Source organism: Herpailurus yagouaroundi, unplaced genomic scaffold, assembly GCF_014898765.1.
Source record: "Herpailurus yagouaroundi ecotype Mexico unplaced genomic scaffold, PumYag 186, whole genome shotgun sequence".
NCBI classification, from domain to species: Eukaryota; Metazoa; Chordata; class Mammalia; order Carnivora; family Felidae; genus Herpailurus; species Herpailurus yagouaroundi.
Window position 1 is genome coordinate 35,871,057 of NW_024412417.1, and position 19,495 is coordinate 35,890,551.

The 19,495-nt window shown below is 50.6% G+C and overlaps 1 long non-coding RNA gene across 14 annotated transcripts in view; it reads left to right on the plus strand.

Moving 5' to 3' along the window:
* LOC121042978 (uncharacterized) overlaps positions 1 to 19,495 on the plus strand; it is a 265,060-nt gene that overhangs the window by 20,206 nt on the left and 225,359 nt on the right. Inside the window, exon 1 of one of the 14 annotated variants that reach the window (XR_005796584.1) lies at positions 18,727 to 19,064. The exons of the other annotated variants lie outside the window; for them this stretch is intronic. This is a non-coding gene — a long non-coding RNA (uncharacterized LOC121042978). Of the gene's footprint in view, positions 1 to 18,726; positions 19,065 to 19,495 lie in introns of those variants that run through there. 14 annotated transcript variants of the gene reach the window in all.

A 19,495-nucleotide genomic window follows, 5' to 3' on the forward strand; every position in this document is an offset into this window, starting at 1 on the left:
ATTAAGACTCCTGTGCTTTATCCTCTGGATTAAGTCTAAAAGTTGAAACATTGGGAAACGTTTATAAGATTATGCCTCTAAATGGTCTTCCCTGCACATCCAAGCTGTGGATGCTGGTCACGTGTCCTTTCTGGACAGTCTGTTTGTCCTGGGATCTCCAGTCACCTCTTCCTCTTGGAACTATGTGGCTTTTTATTCTGAGAGTAGCTGCTTTTTGAACTCTCACCTCCGCCAAGCCCCTCCCACCCTGCTTCTCAGATTGCTCTCCTGGGGACCCTCCTACCCCCTGCTCCCCGTTTGGTTACTGCGGACCTGCCTTGGTGTAGATGGTTCCTGGGGCTTTCCTTCTGTGTTCTCCATGGTCCTACTGGGCCTGTCACCTTTTACTGGATTCCTCCATCAATCTCTTTCTAAACACATTCCCTTATTTTGCAGGATCATGTAGCTTGTTAGCATAATCTGTAAACTAAATTGTTCTTGATCTCATGTCACACCTGTTGCAGTTTTGATCCAGGAGCATGGGTCATCATATCTTTCGAATAATGCCGATTTTTATTTTCCCTGTGGAGAACTTGGGAGAGGAAAAACTCCCTTAAGAGTGTAAGGAAGAAAATCGCGTCAGTGTATTTCTCCGCGTTTTCTTTCTTCTTTCTTTGCTTATTTCTTTTAAATTTGAGATCATCCAATGTCCACAATTTTACTGGATTTTTCTCTTAATGTAATAGAATTACTTCCACATGGAGTTAAAAGCAAGCTTTTAAGTATGATTTTTAGTACAATATAACGTAGTGGCCCATCGCGATGAGGGTTTGTCATTCTCCCAATTGTATCTCTAATTTTGAGTATGAAGAATATTTTTTTGTTTTTGTCTCATAACTAGCGCTGAGGTGAGTGTGTGTACGTGTGTGCATGCACACGTGTGCAAATAAACCTATTTTCATCTTTCAGATTTCCTTAAGATTTCTGGATGTGGAATGACTGAGTCAAAGGTTCTAGACACTTTTAAGGCTCTTGATATGTATTTTTTTTTTTTAACATTTATTTATTTTTGAGAGGGGGAGGGGCAGAGAGAGAGGGGGACAGAGGATCTGAAGCAGGCTCTGTGCTCATGAACTGTGAGATCATGACCTGAGCTGAAGTCAGACACTTAACCGACTGAGCCCCCCAGGGAACCGGTTGGTTTTGCCAGATTGCAGCCACAAGATGATGTCAGACATTTGCCCTGTGTAGAGTTGCTTCTTCACTAAGTTGGGTTTCTGAGGTCAGGTTGACCTGGGTCTTGTCGAGGGGGAGGGGCTTATTATGATTTGGGGTTTCACTGAAATGCCCCATTCTTTGCTGTTTGGAAAATAGGAACAGTTCTATAGTCCTGCAGTGAAGTTTATGCCCTGAGGTTTGCTGGGGCTGAGTGGAAAGCCCTGGCTTGAGCCTTAGGACCAGTCAATGTGAGTGTCACCTGAGAGAACTTTGGAGAGCCACTCGGCTTCTGTCAGCCTTCTTTTCCCATTGGGTAAGGGTAGGTTATGATCCCCACTTTGGAGTTACTGGAGCGTGAAACAAGCTAGTAGAAGTCTGGCTGCTGAGGAGGGGACCACCATATCCCACTTTGGGGATGCTGCAGTGGAAATCCACAGCATGGGTCTTGGATACACAACTAAAGGGTTTAGGCTTTCCCTCTGATGCATTTGGTTAGCTCTGTGTTCCTGTGGTCGCTCAGCCTCACTGGGGGTACATGGCTTGCAGCTCCTCCTTGTCGTGTGTGTCCCCCAAAACCATGAACACGAGAGAAGCCCATTTGCATCCGGGTGACCTACCACTCACCAGCTGTGTGACCTCAGGCAGGTTGCTTTGCTTCTGGGACCTTGGCTTCCTTTCCTATGAGATGGGAATAATAATACAGGCCTTCACTGCTAAGGTGTTTGTGAAGGTTGGATGAGACGGTGCCTGTAAGTTGCTTGGCCCGGTGCCTGGTCCTGGGAAGTGTTCAGCAAAGGCCAGCCGTTAGCACTAGCACATTCCAGCAGATCTGACAGGTCCCCAGCGTGGACTCGAACCAACGTGCAGGCTAGCTTCTCAAGCTGATTGCTGGTGGCCTTGGCAGGTAGGTACATACTTTAGACTCTTCAGAAGTCAGAAGGGACCTATCCGAGCTTGTCATTTGACAGATGACAAAATCAGGCTCCAGATGGTGAGTAGTTCTTTTGGAATTTTCTCACTGTTCCCATTTGTGTGTAAAAGGAAGAGCACACACACACACACACACGCATGTGCACAGACTAGATCTGGAAGGAGGCACAGAGAAAATGGTAATCACGGCTTGCTGAGGAGGCTGATGGGCCTTCTGGGGGCCGGAGGGGAGCGGAGCGTTGATTCTGTGACTCTTCATTCTAGTGGAAATTTTTACCATGTGCATGTCTTAGTTCTTCAATTAATAAAAAGCAAGTTCTTAAAAATCCACCAGGTAGTAAAGGATCTTTGAAAGCCATCCTGCTCGCTTCATAATGCATTAATAAGAAGTGAGAGGAGTATTCAGACATCTGTTTGTTTCATAGCTGTCCACCTGAACCCGTATACCTGAATCCCAGACTGGACGACTTTCTTCTGGTCCCACAGACTGCCTGCCACTGCCTTGCTGGCCTTCCTTTCCTCCTTCCAGAGTCTGCCAAACTAAGCCCTGAGTCTTAGACACCCACCCTACGGTCCCCAGACAGCTGACCATCCCTGTGTGGATGGCCTGTGTAGGGGAGCCCCGGGCCTGACGGAGCAGGCCTGAGGCTGGGGGCCTTGGCTTCAGCCCGGGCTCCTCCCAGCGCAGAAGGAAAAATCTGTGCAACCTGCCCCTTATCCTCCTTTGAACCAAGCCTTGTTCCAAGAGTTTCAGAGCCGCTTTGCTTGTATGGCCGGGTTGAGCTGTTCCCCCAGGCCCCATGCACGGAGTTGCAGCTCCCTGGAAACATTTCTTTTCCCCGTTTTTTTCTGGCACGTGGATTTCTCACCCCACCCCAGACCAAGCCTCTCAGGGGCCATTTGAGTTGAGCCCTGAAGGAGCATCTTACTGTGAAGCCTGCCTCGGCTGGGAGTGGAGGGGAGGGGAGAGGAGTAGGGGAGTGGGAGGGGAGCCGGGGGAGGGGGGCTGATGTGAGCAGAAAGCCTAAGACCCTGATCTTCCTCCCTCCCTGACACCTTTTATCTTCATCCTGGCCCGATGGCCCCCTCTTATTCCCCCCAGGTCCATTGTCACTGCCCATAATCCAGGTTGTTGGTGCCTAGTTAACCCTCTTTGGAGGTCTGATTCAGTGGTTGAGCAATTTTTTTCTACCCAGTGACCAATTGAGGACACCCAAAAGTGTTTATAGGCCCACTTTTTGTTTACCCATTCAAAATGAAAATAGCCATATTGATCCCACGGCCTGGGGTGGGCAGGGGGTGGCGAATCTCGTCACCACTTTGATTCTACGCTTCATTAGACAGAAGGCTGTTAAGAATGGCCAAGGCTTTCTGGCCATTAGCACCTGGGCACATTTCAGCAGAGCGGAGCCAACTTCTCTCCCCTTTTCATTCTCAAGGTAGACCTCAGGCCGAAGGAATCTTGCTGTTTCTAGTTCCTCATTGTACAGATGAAGGAAACTGAGTCCCAGAGCAGATGTGACATTTCCCGAGGAGAGACTGTAAGGTTCTGCTCAGGTGAGACATTATTATTGGTCACAACAACAACAACAACAACTGTAACAATAATAAGAAGAAGAAGTGGCAATGGCAGCCCCAGAGTGTGAGGCTTTGGTTTTTCGGCCAGGATGGTGAAGCCTGGTGGCTTCTCTCTCCAGCAAGGCCTCATGAGGCCTGTGGTGTTTGTATTTCTCGTTGGCTAGGAACGGATTTTGAAATTTAAATGATAAAGCAAACGAGCCCTGTTTTCATAGAAGCTTCAGAAAACTTGTGGAAACCTCTGCGCGGTGTTTTTGGGAGCCAAGATAGGCCCAGTTTCCCTTTCACCGTGGGCAGAGAGGGACATTAAGGACAGTCCGTCGGTAGAGAGTGAATGACTGCATTCATCTTGATTAAGCTCAGTGAATTAACGAAAGGATGATGTATGTTCTACCAAACTCACCCTTTTATGTATGTGCTTGTGGCCAATTTGTCTTTGCTTGAAATGGAAAGCTGACAAGATGGGCTATTTTTTCCTGTTAAAAATAATTACACGCCAGATGCCGTTCCAAGTTCTGCGCCTCAACCAGTTAAAGATTTTTGGATCTTTTGCCCAGAATGCCTGTTCAGAAGGTAAGCTTGTTAGCATCTGAGCCAAGTATAATAATAATGATTCAGGTCAGGGACTACAAAGGACTCTGTGGTGAGCAGAAAAATAATTATTGCATATAATGAAACCTTTTAAATGTATATATCGGAGATAGGGTGGTCCCCGCAGCAAAGACTTACGTTACAGCCATGGAGTTAAGCCTCCATCCCCCTCTAAGTCTGTTCTTAGAAGCCAGCTCCTCTCTGCCTGGCAACCACAGCTTCCCAGAAACCCTTTCTGATAGAACAGCTGCCAGTGGGCTTCAGACGGGGAGGACTTGAGGTGTGGCTTCCAAGGCTCCGTTTTTGGCTGCGTTGCGGAAAGAGGGTGACTGCTCGGGGCGAAGAGCCTGCTTTCTGGAGCCTGACTAAGGTTGACTCTGCCACTTACTAGCTGTGTGAACCTGCGCGGGGGTCATCACTTTCCCACCCGTGGAGCGGGAGCCGGAATGTGGCCTTGGCAGGGCTGGGGCACAGACGGGACTGGAGGGGAGATGTGTCAGGTGCTGCATTGGTCTCCTGGGGCTGCTGTGACAAATGACCACAAACAAGGTGGCTTCCAACAGCGGATGTTTATTCTCTGATGGTTTTGGAAGCCAGGAGCCCCAAGTCAAGGTGCCAGCGGGCCATGCTGTCTGAAAAGGCTCTGGGGAAGAACCCTTTAGCATCGCATCTGGTGGGTGCTGGAAATTCTTGGCAACCCCTATCTTAGGCCATTGTTTTCATTCCCGCCTTCACTGTCCTGTGGCCTGTTTATCTGCGTACACACCTCTTTTTATAAGGACACCAGTTGAGGGAGGTGACCCCAACCCAGGGTGACTTCATCTTAACAAATTACTCTGCAAAGACTCTATTTCCAAATCAGATCATGTTCTGAGGTTTTGGGGACACGTGAATCTTGGGGAGACATTATTCAACCCCATAGACGTGCCTAGCATATTATTGCAGATAACATCCTTGTGGATGACAGCATTTAGTATTTTTATGATTGTCACTTAGCAGAGGTACGGATAGATATTTTTCAAATTTTTTTTTTTTTCCAACGTTTTTAATTTTATTTTTGGGACCGAGAGAGACAGAGCATGAACGAGGAAGGGGCAGAGAGAGAGGGAGACACAGAATGGGAAGCAGGCTCCAGGCTCCGAGCCATCAGCCCAGAGCCTGATGCGGGGCTCGAACTCACGGACCGCGAGATCGTGACCTGGCTGAAGTCGGACGCTTAACCTAGACTGCGCCACCCAGGCGCCCCGGGATAGATATTTTTCAAAGAAGATGGGAGCAAGCCTGGTTATTTGAGGAACAGAAGGAGGGCCAGATGGCAGAAGCTGAGTGAGGGGGGTGGCTGGACTGGCAGGTGGAGAGGAGGCAGGATGGGATCAAGCAGCTGGCCATGTGGAGGGGTGGAGCTGGGGGAGCCATGTTGCTTTTTCACACGCGAGAGCCCCGATTGCCTGGTGCAGTGGTGGCCAAGCGAGTGGACAGAAGAGGGTGGTTCTAGATCCTAGGATTCCTTCTTTGTTTCTTGCCACTTTGGGCATTGGTCTCTGCCTTGCCGTGTCACCTTGGTTGATGAGTGTCACTTGGGTTGAGAGGAATGAGGACAAGGTGGGATGCTGTAGAGTCTGTGACAGCAAGGCAGACCCCAAGGCCCATGAAGTGAACTGTTTTTATGGCCTCTGCGCTCGAGTCCTGGCTCTGTCACTGGCTAGTTGCACGCAGTCCCCTGGGCCCTACTGCGCCGGAGGGAATCCATGGACCGGTACTACAAGGGTTGTTGAGGGATTCGGGTCAGATTCCATAGGGCAGTTTTGGTCAATAAGCAGACATTCCATAATCCTCTTTACTTTAGGACAATCCTGCCCCAGGACTCAGAAGGATTGCCTGCATTCTTGTCTTGAAACTGGAATGCAGTGCAGTGGCGGTGGCCCCAGGGGAGCGGGAGCCTCTCCCCATCCTGCTCCGGGCTCTAGCTCCCCATCTAGCTCCGGGGAACTGCCAGCGCCCTTCTGTTTGCTGGCCCCCGTCCCCCTCCCACCGTCACTAGCCTGGCCTGGGCTGGCCCTGGCTGGGGCAACTGGACATCCATGCCACGACAGATTATTTTCTAGAAACCACCTGCGGATCGCAGGCTCACACAGGGCGGCAGGGGTTTGGGTCCACATGGCCCTGGAAGGACATGAGGACGGTCCCTGGGGGGACACACCCGTGTGTTGGCTAATACTGTCAGTCGTCTAGTCCAGTGCTTCTTCAACTTTAGTGTCCTTCAGAACTGCGTGGTGGGTTCCACGTGGCCAAGCCCCCCTGCCCCCTGGGGGGGTGAGGGTGAGGTCTGACAACTGGGTCTCTGACGAGCTCACAGGTGACACCCAGGTTGAAGGAACTTACATCTCATTCTGAGTGCCATGGTCTAGTCCAGTCTCCCTCCAAAGTCCCCTCCTCTCTGCCTCTAACGCCACCGCCCTCCGTTCGTGCCGCCATCACCTTTCACTGCCCGTACACGGTATCTGCCTCACTGGTCCCCCGCTTCCACTGTGGCCCCCACCTGGGAACTGGCAGGGTCCTATCACGTGGTCTGCTTACACCCTCCCCAGGCTCCCTAGCCCAACCCCCTATGCCTACGAGGCTCGTCTAGGTGCCCTCCCGCCCAGCACCCTGGCCTTCCCTTAGTATCCTTTCACCCTACTCTGCATGCCCCAGGACCCTTGTGTGCTTGCTGGCCCCTCCTCCTGGAACATTCCTCCCTTAGCTGTTTGAAAGGCTGGTTCCTGTTCCTCCCAACGTGGGTCACCTCCTTAAGCCACCCCTTCTAATAGGCCTGTTCCCCAACCTCCCTTATTCTCAGTCACCGGATGCTGTGGCGTCCATCACAGTGTGGAAAAAAAAATGATGCATTTCACTTCTTGATTTTGGTATGGCTCCTCCACTAGAGATGGGGTTGGGGGGGGGGGCGCTGTGACTTTTTTCTTCCTGTTCTCTGTGTTGTCTGACACTTTGTGGGTGGCTAATTAGCGTTCCTGGATCAACGAAAAGTGAATGAGGGCTTGAATGCAGACTGTAGAGGGTCAGAGCAAGGCTGAAACCACGTTGGAACTTCTGAGTGACTGCAGGTGAAGCCTGTTCATTGTGGAAGGAAGTAGAATACCCCTGTTGGAGCTGACCAGAGCTCCATAGTTCCAGAGGCTGGATGTGATGCAGGAATGCTGACTGCTGAAAATGAGATAATAGCTCATGGGGGTCTTAGGATATGCCAGGCACTGCTTTACATGATTAAACTTCCGTTTCACAGAGGAGGTGACTTCGTAACCGAGAGAGGTTAAGAAACCCACAAACAATATGCAGGGGAGGCTGGATTCGAACCTGGGCCCCATGTCTGCTGGCTTAAGTCCTGCCCTAAGTTGAGGGAAGCTGTGTTGGTAACGTCCTCGCATTTTCTCGCTTTCACAAAGTCCTCTAGGTGGACAGGCCGTGATCATGGGTGCTTCTGGTTAGTCTTCACTGGCCTATCTCACACCAGAGAATGTGGACTCAAGTCCATGGGCCAGAAGCCAGGCCTCCTGAGGTGAGTTATTTAGCCAGCCCTCTTTGGGGTATGTTCCTTTTCACAGCTGACAAACACTTCCCTCCCCAGGGTGGCCATCTGGTGCCCACAGGAGGGCCATGGATGAGCAGGCTGTGGAGATGGCACTTGGTTTCTGGTGCAGCCACCAGTTGGGACAGAAGAGGCTGGGGGCCCAAGCCTTGCCGGCGAAGGGCTGTGGCCTTCAAGTGTTCAAGCAACACCTCTCAACCTTGGAAGAATGAAGAAAGGTTCCGGGTGGACCTCAGCTGCTGCCATGGACATTTTGTCGTTTAAGCATATATTATTTTGAATGCTAGAAATTAAGGGGACATTTAGAAACCTCCAGATGGCTTTGGGAACCATTGCTCTTGGAAACTAGACTTTTGAAAAATTCTTTTGTTGTGTTGTTTTTAGGAGGCTGTGGATAACTTTGATGCATGTTATTTCTGTATAATTTCTTTGGGTTTTCTGTGTCAATCATTGTGTTCTATAAAGGAGGAAAAGGGCTAATATTGATCGAATCCTCCCGTGTGTGGGCAGAACTGTTGTTACTCTCACTTTTGTCTGGCTGTTGCTGAATGATCCTGTGGTGGGGCGGGGGGCGGGGGGGGGGCGCTCCCCGTGGGGGGGGGGCTCCTTGCCTCCATCCTGGATTCAGACTGTCCCAGCATTCATAATCTTGGAGCTGCCAGATGTGACGGGTCCATGCACAGCTTCCTTGATTTAATTTGCTGTTTCGGGTGGAGTTGTGGATATCAGATGTAATTTGAAAGGGCTGTGACTATTCATGAATTTAAAAAATATGTGGGCATGTACGTCACATAGGTAGTCCTATATATTGTCCCAATTTGCATGGAGAGTAAGGGTGGTCCTCTGCAAAGCAGTTGTCTTGGGAGGCCGTAGACAGATGCCAGTAATGTGGCCTGTGCTCAGAAAGTGCTGGGAACATATAGTTTGAAGGTGTGTCATTTGGAAGAATGTTGAGGAATTAAAGCAAGTGACCCAGCTCACACCATGTGGGGGTGAAAACAGGATCTGACTCGCAAGACAGTAGGAATAACAGCTTCTGTTTGTTATTGAGTGCTCATTACCTGCCAGGCACTTTTGTGGGCACTTTCTGCCAGTTAACTGATTTCACCTTCATAACAGCCTTGTGTTCCGAGTGCTACCCATCACTGTCCCCATTCTACAGATGAGGAAAGTTGAGACACAGAGAGGTTGACTAACTTGGCCCAAGGTCACCCAGGTAATGAAAGGCGGAGCTGGGATTTGAACCCCCGGCAGTGAGGCTCCACAAGCCAGGAACTTAACTGGTTAATATACCAAGGATGGGTCTGCTTTTCTTGCAGGTCTTATAAATAGGCTCTGAAGGTCAAGTGCAAAGAAGGGTTTGTTCATTTATTTAAGGAACATTCCTGAGTCTCTTGATGGTTTGTCAGACACTGTGCTGGGTGAGGGGGTTAGAAAGAAAATATCAAGGGATCCCTGTCATAGGCTGCATCTCTGTTCAATGTCTGCCTCGTCCACTCCTGTTGGGGGGGGGTGGCTTCCTCCTTGAGGCGAGGCCAGACCATGGGACATGCTCTGGCCAATGAAGTGCGAGTAGAAGTGCGTCACTTCTAGGGGCGCCTGGGTGGCTCTGTTGGTTGAGCGTTCGACTTGGGCTCAGGTCATGATCTCACATTCATGAGTTCGAGCCCTGCATCAGCTTGTTGCTCTCAGTGTGGAGCCTGCCTCAGATCCTCTGTCTCCCTCTTTTCTCTGCCCCTCCCCCACTTGTGCGTGTGCATGCTCTCTCTCTCTCAAAAATAAATAAACGTTAAATGTGTGTGTGTGTGTGTGTGTGTGTGTGTGTGTGTGTGTGTGTGTATGTAAAGAAGTATGTCACTTCCAGGTGACAGCTTTAAGAACCATGGCAGTACAGATGGCCCTCGCGATGAGGAGGACAGTACTGAGCGGAGCCCCCATGGCCCCTTGATGGATGGGCCTAAGGCACGAGTCAGAACTGACCCTGGAACATTGAGGCCACTGTGACCTTGGCTTGACACAGCCTGTTTCCACACTCAGAAATCACGGTCAAGTGAGGCGCTCCATGCGTGTTTTTATAGTGGGACCACATTTGGGACAAATGTTTGACTTCCCGAAGTGATGGCATTTATTTAAAACCACATGCACGTGTACGTACCACTCTGTCACCTCTGTGTCCGACCCAGATTCCCTCCATTGTCATGCCCCCTCTGAACATAGTTGGGTGACACTTCCCAGTAGGGAAAAGTCATCTTTCCCTTAAAAGGCAGATTTCTCAAACTCGTGAACTTATCTGCCCAAAAGATTACAGAAATAGGTCCTTGGGAGTGACTAAATATATTCAGTGTTTTTCTAGCTTGGAACTTGAGTCCCCACTCCACCCCACATATGCATGCCATTAAAAACAATGCATTGGAAACTCACCCCAGCATTTACCCTTCAGAGACATAATGACAGCTTCCATTCTCTTCTCCGTCTGTTTTTGCTTTGTGCCAAGCCTTCTGCAGGCAGGGTATCGGGTTTTCGTGGTAGTCCTGGAAAAATTAAAGATGGTTCTCCCCGTGTTGTAGATGAGGAAACTGAGGCCTCTGAGATGGAAAGTACCTCGCCCAAAGGTCATGTGGCTGGTGAGAGGCTTAGCAGGGATTTGAAGCCACCGAGCCTCATTCCGGTCGTCCTCGTGGCTCCGGTAGCCCTTCGGAGCCGCACAAGACACAGAGGAATCAAAGCACCCGCTTCAAATGGGATGGCTGTGCAGGCTACCTGTACCCCCCTGCTGAGGCTGGTGGTTTGCAGTCAGGCAGGCTGCAGTATTTGCAGACAGCTCGCTAATCCACAAGGCCATTCAGGCTCTGGGTCTGGACATGGGTCCTCCGAGGCAGGGTCTGCCTGCGTAGGCCAGAAACCGGAAGGTACTCTTTCGAGCGGGGACTGGCATGTTGCCGTGTTGGGTAGATCCCCCACACCTAGAGCAGAGCCTGGTGTGCAGGAGGCACTCTAAGTCCTTGCTGATCCTCTGACCGTCATAGATCATGAGCTCTGCCTTACCTGTCTGTTAGCAAATTCATTCGGCAAGCATCGAACACTCTGATGGCCCTGCTGTAGGCACTGGGAACATAAGAGCAAGCGAGACAAAGTTCGTGCTCTGAATGGAGCTTAAATCTGGAGGGGGAAGGACTTAGAGTATGTTAGGATGTAATTTGTGCTAGGAGAAAAATAAAGCTGAGCCAGAGGGCTTACGGAGGGCCGGTGCTCAGAGAAAGCGGTCGGTGGATGAACCAGGGGGTGGGCGGCTGGGGGAAGAGCGCAGGCAGACGGCCCTGGAAGCGCCCAGGTGGGTCATGAGGTGGTTGGATGAGTCAGGGTCGTGGTGGCTCAGCCGAGGAGGGTTAACGAAGGGACCGAGGTGCGGGAGGCATCAGGCAGGTCCAGCCCTGGGAAGGCGGGGAGTATTGCCAGAGCTCGGGAGGAGAGACCACTTCGCAGGGCTGCAGTATGGAGGGTTCCAGCCCCTGCCACGTGGAGAGAGTCCCATAGTTCCTACTCTGAACTTTTCCTTCTTCTGACCTCTGACCTCCTGCTGGTGCCTCCCGTTGACTGAACTCAACTGATAGCCAAGTGCACGTGGGCGTGATGGAGCCCCTAGCATCCACTTGCTGGGCGCAGAGCTGTGGTGGAGAAGGGTAGACTGGAGTGGGGAGAGCGGGCAACGGGAGAGGAACCCAGGGAGCGAGGGGGTTCTGTGGCTGGAGAGGAGTGAGCGGATGAAGGAAGGATAGGAAGTGAGTTCAGGGAGACCAGGAGTCCACACGACATGGGGCCTTTGGGCTGTATTCGGAGGGAAGTGGGAAACCAGTGGAGGGTGGGAGCAGACGTATTTGGTGTCGTGGATACGGGCATCAGGGTAACGTTTCTGTCTGCAGTGGGTGTGGACAGGGGCCCGTTAGGGTGAGTGCTGGGACCCCAGAACCAAGCCCCCGGGGAAGAAAAGGTCCTCCCCCACCTCCCCTGACGGAGGCATTTGCCTGGTCTACGTGCTGTGTGCCAGCCAGCCCATAAACCACAGGAAAGAGAAAGGAGCAGGGAGTCTCAAAAGAGGATATTCTGGAACTGTTGATAATCAGATCCCATTGTAAAGTCACGCTTTGAGTTACAGCATTGTAATCTTTGTTCCAGTGGAAAACTTTTACAGATTGCCCATCCCGGCGAGTCCTGAATCCTGTTTGGTTCTCAGAAGGCCTTAAAATAGTGTGGAATGCTGGGAGACGGGCTCCGAAGGGGCAAAGGTCGTGTGCTCACTGCGCTGGCCACACCTTGGTGGGACAGCCCTGGTGGCGCGGGGACCTTCTCGTAGCGGGGCTCTGCAGAGCAGGGCACACAAAGGCTTTCTCGTGTGCTTGAGGTCCCCCAAGAGGCTGGGGGGCAGCCCAGCCAAGGCGTGAGGCATCGCCTGGCATCTTCTCAGGCCACACCACGCCGAGTCCCATGCGCTGAGCTGGTTCTCACAGGATGCCCGGGGGGCGGAGGGCACACTCGTGGGTCCTGGGTCCATCTCTGGTGGGACGGTGAGTGAGGAGAGAGGCCTAGGGCCGAAACAGCTTCCGGCTCTGTCCCATCCCACCCCTGGAACCAAGTAGACCAGGGAGACTTAGCTGCCTGAACTCCTTCCCCAAAGCTTCCTCTGGAAATGGATGGTTTGGGGCAAAGTGTTTGAGCCTTGGTCTCCATCCCTGTAAAATCGGGACAGTAAATATCAAAGGGCTGTTGGGAACGAGGCAAGGTTCCTGACACATAGTACATGCTCAGTTAATTCCCTTAGAGCCAGAATCAGATCTTTATTCATCTCTCATTGTCCAGGAGGAAAGGGAGGCAGATACTGTTAGCCCCATTTGATAGGAGTTCAGGTGTCTGACATAGAATCCAGGTTTTGACCCCACGCCCTGTGTCACTAGATAACGACTTCATACCCCCTCATCTGACCAGAGAGATGTACAGCTACGTTTCTATTTGCAAAGGCATGGTGGTGCAGTTTTACATTATTTTTAAGTGGCTTATTATTTATTATTATATTCTCTTCATTTTTGTTTTATTATTTATTATTTTATATTTATTAATTTTTTAAAGTTGTATGGCCCTTTAAACTTTTATGGGAGTGGTTCACGTTTAGATCCTTGGAATTTTCTGCCTTTCCAATTACCTTTTATCCATTTTGGGTTTTTAAGACAAAGACTAAAAAATTGTTTTGCACAGTTGTTAATTTGTTAACAATTTGGATTTGTTAGTGCCCCGCTTCGGGGCAGCAATTCTGGACTCTTTATGAAAAGGCTGTGTCTCTGGGACACAGAGTACTTCTCCCAGGCCCAGCCCCGGCCCTCCTGAAGGTCCTCTGTCCTCTCCTTCCAGAGAGGGCCAGGCTGGGCTTGCAGTCACTGGGGTGCTTCAGAAAAGACGTGGTTTGTCCCCAAGCTAGAAAAGACTTGGTTTGTCCCCAGGCTGATGAATTAATCTTAGAATGCTGACATCTTGATCCAGTTTGGTCACTAGAAAGTCATGGAACCCCTCAGTCCTTCACTGGGCACCAGGGGAAATTGGGCCAGGTGGCATCCAGGGGTCTGCTCAGTTCCAGACTTCCTAGAATTCACATGGCAGAGAGCAGGTGTCCCAGGGCTAGAGGGACCAGGCCAGAGGACTCTCTCTGAAACCTTCTGTGATAGGCCCCAGCAAGTCCCCTGTCCCCTGAAGGTGAGAGCCCCAGCATCCTGTCCTGCAGAAGCGACAGGTGGGGCCCTGTCCACCACTCAGGCTGTGAGGACACAACAGGAGGTGAGATTGGGAGGGGTTTGTCACGGGCCAGGTGTTTATACATCAGACACTTTGTGAGTGGCGCTTGCTTTTTTATAAGAGGTTGGAATCCCTCATCGTCTTCGGCGTACTGGATATGCTCACGTGATACTTGAGACGAGGCCCTCTCTTTCCAAAGTGTGGCCTCAAGGGCCGAGCCTTCTGAAGCCGCTCAGTCCCGGGCAGGGCGTTCTTCTTGTGCCTCATGGTTCCTTTGGGGAGCCTGCTGGCTTCTGAATTATCGACGCATGTCTACATTATTAAAAGGCTCTGTTTGCCTTAGTTAGCAGAATTTGGTGTCCTCATGAATGGGAAGGCTGCGTGGGGAAGGCATTCCTGATGCGGCCTCATGAAGGGTCTGAAATAACAAGTGTGAAGCCGTGGGGAGAGCTGAGGCCGCTGTTATTTGAGACTACTTTTTGGGGCTCATGCTTGTGGCTCCTTTCTCTCCTCTCCTTTGCCCACGAGGCCTTCTGAACACAGCTCTCCTTCTCCCGTGCTTCTACCAGCCACACAACCCTCCCGCAACCTACAGTCCTCTTTGGTTCTTAAAGATGCATCTTCAGGTGCCGCTTCCCCCAGGAAGTCCTCCCTGACTTCCAGATTTAGGACAGGCTGCCACAGCTGTCCTTCTCATCCACTAGCATCAGCGTATCTGTCTCATCCAATAGACTGAACTGCTTAGGGACGAACCACAGTGCCTGGGACAGTGCCTGGAACCTAGCAGGTGCTCCGTTTGTGTGGGAAAAGGTTTCTTAAAGAAGATGGAGTTGGAATTGAGAACTTTGTAGGGATGATAAGGAGTGGGTGCGGGGAAGAGAGTGTGTGTTATGAGGCAGGAACTGCGGTCTGAAGCAGAGGCTTTATTGTGGATCCTGACATGGTTCCTATCCTTAGAGCTGATGGTCAGAGCGAGGGCTTGGGGGAGACGGTGTGGTAGGCTGATGCACTCATAGCCTGAGTTGAGGAGTGGTCTTGAGTCATCAGAGAAAAGGAGGACCCTTAGGACTTTTGAACTGGCATACCCCAGGATACAAAGATTGTGCCTTTGCTGGGCTGGCTGGGCTGGAGGGGAGAGGGTGAGGGCGGGGAGGGGCAGGAGGACATTTAGAAGCCCTTGAGAGCCGAAGCCAGGTGCATGCTGGGAGGAGAGGAATGGATGGACAAAGATCTTATTGGAGTCTAGAAATTTAAGAGCACCAGCCCTTGACCCTAAGCATATATGTAGCTGACTCAACATTGCCATTCTCTACCCACCGGATGAGGTTGTGCAAGTGATATGACCCAATGCACTCTAGAAGCCGGCAGGAACATAAATAATTCATCAGATATGCAGATGAACTGCCCAGGGTATCTGTGGTCTTGGGGAGAATTCTTAGCAGACTCGAGATACTTGCAGAATAGAATGTTCGTTTCCCCGTCCACAGCCTCAAGGCCTGGTGCAGATTTATGCGTGTGCAAGAGATTTCCAACGTGGATGTTTCCCCGGCACCTGTGGTTTTCTCTCTTGAGCAGAATTCGAGGAGAGCTCACTCCTGTTTATTGAGACTCCTCCTTCCTCTCCATCTTGAGTTTCTGAAAGGCTCTGCTCTCCCCAGGAGCCCAGGCAGGGCTGCCCGGGCCTCCCGTCGACCTTGGGGCCGAGGGTGCGGGTTGGGGGGGCACCTTTATCAGAGATGCCCATGAGAATCACCCGCCTGGGAGCCTTTTCCAAGGGCATACCCTGGACCCCACTCAGGACTGGAAAGTGTGCTTCATTAAAGTTCTTCGGGGAGGCGCGGCTTGACGCTGCTGAGCTAAATGGTCAAAAAACAGAGTGACTGCTCTTGAAATGCCAGCAAAAGGGAAGGAAAGAAAGAAAATGAGGTAGAGACATTCCCCTCCCCTCGCACTGTAAGAGCCAGTTCCACGGCTGTCGGTGTTCAAGGCCTTGGTTGGCCTCACGCTGTCTTTGGTCCTGCCCTCCCTCTCAATAGACCCCACAGTCTTCATTCTTCAGGTCTCCTGGAGTCTCCCCCTGCGTGAGGCTTCTTCCTGGCGAGGTCCTTTTCTCTCTGCCCGTCTCTGCACGTAATGCACAATATTGGAGGTCTCGGCTGAGTCCCACCTTCCCTCCGGGCTCTAGCCACAACCCAGTCCTCCTTCTTACCCCCCTCATGTGTCCTGCTTCCTTCCTCAGGCCACGTGGGTCCAGGTGGCGCCCACAGGTGCTGGCCCACGGCTAAGGGGACAGCCGGTATGTATGAGGCAAATAGGTCTTCCGGATGAGGACGGCTCCTGGAAAAGGAATCTCGAATGGCACTTAAACAGATGATCTACCCAGTGGTAAAAAGAGAAACGTATATCAAAAATGCCACTTTTCCCTCTGAAGATCATATACCGCACAGGGTGATGATGTACTCTATCATTGACAGAACTGCTAAGAAATGTCCACTGCTGAAGAGAATGCAAGTTTTTGTAGCTCTTTGGCAGGGTCTGCTGGCCATCTCTATCCAGGCTTCGGATGCACATGCCCTTTGACCCAGTGATCTCGAATTGAGAACATTGGTCCCCCCCTTATCTGCTGAGGGACACACGCCAGGACCCCCAGTGGATGCCTGAAACCCTAGTGCTGAACCCTATATAGACTGTGTTTTTTCTTATATATCCTTAGCCATGGTGACGTTTAATTTAGAAATCAGGCACAGTAAGAGATTAACAACAGTAACTAGTAACCAAATAGAACGGTTAGAGTAATACACTGTAACAAAAGCTATGTGCATGTGGCCTCTCTCTCTCTCAAAATATCTTACTGCAGGGTAGTCATCCTCGTGACACTGTGAGGTGATCAGGTGCCTCTGTGTTGAGATGGAGAGGGGACGATGCAGGCATTTTGACGTAGTGTTAGGCTACTGTTCACCTTGTGAGCAGGTGAACCAGGATCGGAACCAGGATCATCTGCTTCTGGATCCTGGTTGGCCTCGGGTAACTGAAACCTTAGAGAGGAAGCCATGGAAAAGGAGGCCTACTGTATTTCCTCTAGGGATACACTATAGATACTTGTGTGATATGAACCATGTTTAAGATTCTTCATTTTTCTTTAACGTTTTCACAGTAGCAAAACATAGGGAGCAACTCAGATTATCTGTGAGAGGAAGGCTGTTTGCAGTAAATGATGGTCGACGGTACAGCATGCTGGGTGTGGAAAAGGGTAAAGAGCTGTGTGCACCATATGTACAGATCTTGGGATGTATTGTTGCAAAAAAGAAAATTGCAGAATAGCGAGTACTGCTTGACACCCTTTGTGGAAAAAGCGTCTGTGTGTGGAAGGGAGGTAAGAATTTATATGTGGCCAAATTCTATGAGGATGCACCAACACAAGGCAGCCTGGGCGTGTGGGGGACAGACTGGGCAGAGAGAGAAAGTGGCAGGAAGGAGACGTTTGGCTGTGTATCTTTGGATGTTATTTGAATGTTGTACCATATTGAATGTATTCTCTATCATACGTTTAAAAAATTCATGACTGGGGCGCCTGGGTGGCTCAGTTGGTTAAGCATCCACCTTCGGCTCAGGTCATGATCTCACAGTCCCTGAGTTCGAGCCCCGTGTCGGGCTCTGTGCTGACAGTTCAGAGCCTGGAGCCTGTTTCAGATTCTGTGTCTGCCTCTTTCTCTCTCCTCCCCCGCTCATGCTCTGTCTCTCTGTTCTCAAAAATGAATAAACGTTAAAAAAAAATCCATGACCTTCTCATGGTTACGTTGGGATTATCGGTTTTGGGGAGGCAACCTGTAGTGGCAGGGTGCCATTTTTTTTTTTTTTTTTTTAATCACATCATTAGCATCAACATGGCTTATACAAATCCCAGTAGAGGGAAATTTGCAAAATACTTCGCTCAGTACTCCTCAAAACTGGCAAGGTCTCCAAAACAAGGAAAAATCTGTGAAGCTGCCACAGCCAAGAAGATCCTTAGGAGACATAATGACCAAACGTACCTTGAGGTCCCGGGTGGGCTCCTGGACAGAAGGAGCCATCAGGAAAAGACTAAGAAAAAAATCTGAATCACGTGTAGACCTCGACTTGTAGTAATGTATCAATATTGATTCATTATTTGTAAGAAATCATCATATTAAATGATAATAGCAGGGGAAGTGAGGTGCAGAGTATATGGGAGCTCTCTTTACTGGCAGTCTTTCTGTAAAATCGAAAACTTTTTTTTTAATTTTTTTTAATGTTTATTTTATTATTTTTGAGACAGAGAGAGACAGAGCATGAATGGGGGAGGGGCAGAGAGAGAGGGAGACACAGAATTGGAAGCAGGCTCCAGGCTCTGAGCCATCAGCCCAGAGCCCGATGCGGGGCTCGAACTCACGGACCGCGAGATTGTGACCTGAGCCGAAGTTGGACGCTTAACTGACTGAGCCACCCAGGCGCCCCTAAAATCTAAAACTTCTAAAAATTTGTTTGTTTAAAAGTAAGTGGTGGGGCACCTGGCAGGCTCAGTTGGTAGAACATGCTACTCCTGATCTCAGAGTCGTGAGTTCAGCCCCCGCATCGGGCACAGAGATTCTTTAATAAAAAAAAAAAAAAAATACATAAAAGTAAGTGGAAAACCTTCATGGGCTCATTTGATTCTCTCAATAGCCTACGAGTTGTTCCTGTCTTTCAGACAAAAGGCCTGAGGATCGGAGAGGTTACAGATGTGCCCAGGTGCCCACGGCTGGTACCTGGTGGAATCCCAGACATGGCAGAGCCTGTAGGTGCAAGTGATGCCACGCGGGCCTGGAAAGGACTTCTGGGATGTCGCTGGACACATGAAGTGAAGTCCTAGCCCAGTGTGTGGAGGTGGGGTTGGAGACACAGCTGGAGGTCAGATGCCAGCTCCCCCCTCTGCCCCCCCTGCCCTCCCCATGGAGAGTCTGAGTTGCCGGGAAAGGGATGGCAAACGGTCTCACTCCCTGGGCCAACCCTGATTGGTTGGGTGGCTGCTGAGAGCATGTCCTGGCTCAGCAGAAAGCATATGTGATCATTTATGAGGTTGTCAGGGACGAGGGAAGGGGGGCCGTCGGAGAGCAGGCGGCAGATAAACGGCTGAGACCCGGGGACCCTGGAGGGGTTCAGCCTGGCAGAGCCGGGCCAGTGAGGCAGCCAGGCTGTTTTCTGTTCCCTTCCTTAGACCTTCTCGGGGTCTCTGTAGCGGGGGTCTGGGCGGTTTGTGGACGGAGCGGAGGTAAAGCCATGGGTGGAAAATCTGCTGGGCTCCTCCTAGGCTTGAATCCTTTGAGTCTCTGAGGATGAGGCAGAGGCGGCTGCCTTTCTGAACAAGGTGTTCCCAGAGGTGGAAAGACTGATTTTCAATCAGATCAAGGTAGGATCCTGCGGAAATTCCCAGGGCCCCGTCCCAGGGCACGGGTGTCTTCTTCCCCAAGAGGTATCTGTCGTCACACTCCTGGCTGGCTGGCAAGGTAAAGGGGTGGAAGAAGAAATGGGGACACTGAAACCGAAGAAGAGTAAGATGATGTGTGCTGGCGTGTGCCTTCACGAGGGTGCACATGTGTGTGCATATGGGCAGGGGCTAGGGGCTTGCGTGGCTGTAGCGTGTGGGGCACTGGAAACTTCTTTAAAGGGCAGTTAGGCAAAGTTGAGCCTCTCTTGAAGGCATCCTGATGGCCAGACATCCAATTTACAAAATAGGTAGCCGGGGAGTAGCTCTTTGGCATTGAAAAGGAAACTTTACTTTGTAAAAGATTATTTTATTTTATTTTATTTTATTTTATTTTATTTTATTTTATTTTATTT